This window comes from Thalia democratica, chromosome 3 (assembly GCF_965202585.1).
Source record: "Thalia democratica chromosome 3, ktThaDemo2.hap1.1, whole genome shotgun sequence".
Lineage (NCBI taxonomy): Eukaryota > Metazoa > Chordata > Thaliacea > Salpida > Salpidae > Thalia > Thalia democratica.
Genome location: NC_139167.1, coordinates 35,519,255 through 35,521,351, shown reverse-complemented (window position 1 = coordinate 35,521,351; position 2,097 = coordinate 35,519,255).

Sequence of the window (2,097 nt, the reverse complement as noted above, 5' to 3'; positions counted from 1 at the left end):
GCGCAAAGTCTTTTTCTTGGGTCAGGATTGAGAAGTTCTTTAATTAGAAACTGTATAAAAATAATTTATTTGTTATGTTTTTTTTTTAATTTCAGTGCGCTATCTTAACGACTATTTATATAGAACAACCTTTAATTTGTTTTCAGTATCTTTTATAAAAGCTCGCGGAAATTCTAATATTTTTGCGTTTTCGAGAAGCGTTATGCTCTGGTTAGCAACTTGATGGTATAATATGAAACCAATCATGCCAGCTGAAAAACAGTCCGCTTTCGGACCGTACTGGAAACCGGTTGTTTCGGACTACAAAAAAGTTATTAAAAGTTAAATACTTACTGAATAAAATGTTTTAATCAATTTCAACTGCTACTTTTTACTTACTATTTCTGGTGCGCGGAAAAGTTCCGTTCCGAGATCAGATTTGGTCATTTGGAAGCGGATGTAAGAATCCCCATCATCTAAGTTCCTCCGTATTCTTTTCCTGCCCGACGATTCGGTGAACACAGAGAGCCCGAAATCAGTAATTTTCAGAACATTTCGACCATCTGTTGTTTTCACCAGAATGTTATCTGGTTTCAAGTCGCGGTGGATTACACCGCGACTCGAAATAAATTTCAATCCTGCTGCGATCTATTAAAATAGAGAGAAGAAATATTTTGAAATTTTTGAATGTAATAGGGATTTATAGAAATTCTAACTTGCCCATAAAAACTTAAGTTTTTGTTATAATCAATAGTTTTGTCTGTTGAATGACAGAAACTGTTTTTGAAAAAGGCATAAAACATTCCAGAAAATATTTGCATGTAAAAACAGACTTGTTTAAAAAAAGACAGTTGTTCGCCTTTCGCTAACGTGTGGTCGTCAAGATATTTTGTGAGATTTTTGTCACAAAGCTCCAATTTAAGGGCAACCATCTTTGACCCTATTTTATAAAGTTCTATCATTTTTTCTTTGTTGCTTTATATAAAAACTACTAAACTTTCATTAAATAATGTAAAAACATTACTAAAAATTGAAAACGAGTATTAGCAAGAATAAATGCAGTCAGCTTTCTTTAAATATACGGTACTTTTAGTAAAAACTGGTGATTTATGTATTTAAACATTAATATGTTAGCGTGAAATGAACAATTTAGTTCTTATAAGGTTTTTAGTTTATACTTTTATGACTTAGTGTGTAAAAAACATTTTTTTTATTGTTAAACTTTTAAGTTTTACAACATATTATTTCATTGATTGAAACAACTTAATTAAAACATTTTGTTATGTAATATAATTACCAGTCAGTAAGTTTTATTCCATCACCGTTGTTTTTCAATCACAAAAGTGCAATATAAACAAATAAAAATGTCTATTTATATTTATTTTTTAAATTTAATTGACAAATGTTTTGGTTGGAAAACAAAAGGTTACAGCGATGAATATTTACAACGTTATTAAAGTTAATTATACTGGAAAGTATATATAAAATAAAATTACATTTCAAAAGTATATCAATACTATGTTAGTACAACAGCGTAAAACGTGTATGTTTCTATACGTTTTATGATTTCGAAAAGCAGATTCTGACTTTAAATAATTACAAAACTTGCTTTTTACAAAATGAAGCAAAGTAACATTCTAATTGTTATTAAAACAGCAATTGAGTTTTATTTTTTAAGAGTAGTATCTACATATAAAAAAAAGATCGCTGTTTATTATCAAGTTAACAGCTAACTTAAAAAAGTAATTTATGTTTTATTAAGTTATTTAGGACTTATTTTTGATTCTTTATGAAAACAGAAATACATAACAACAAATTTTATACTTGCTTATGTATATAAAAAAATATTTTAAATTTTTCAATTCTAAAATAAACATTTTTACTAGCCTATTTATGCTACTTACGTATTTTTTAAAAAATTTAGAAAAATTTAAAGTACAGCAGTATTTTTCTGAGTATGTAATTGTAATTAATGGGAGTTTAAAAACCGATATTACTTATGCTTGAAACCGATAATTTCAAAATTAAATCAGTTTACAAAACATTTTGGTATAAGCTTTATCTAAAACCAGTTTCGTAAACTTTGAGTACTTTGAGCTTCTCAGAAAGTAAACATTA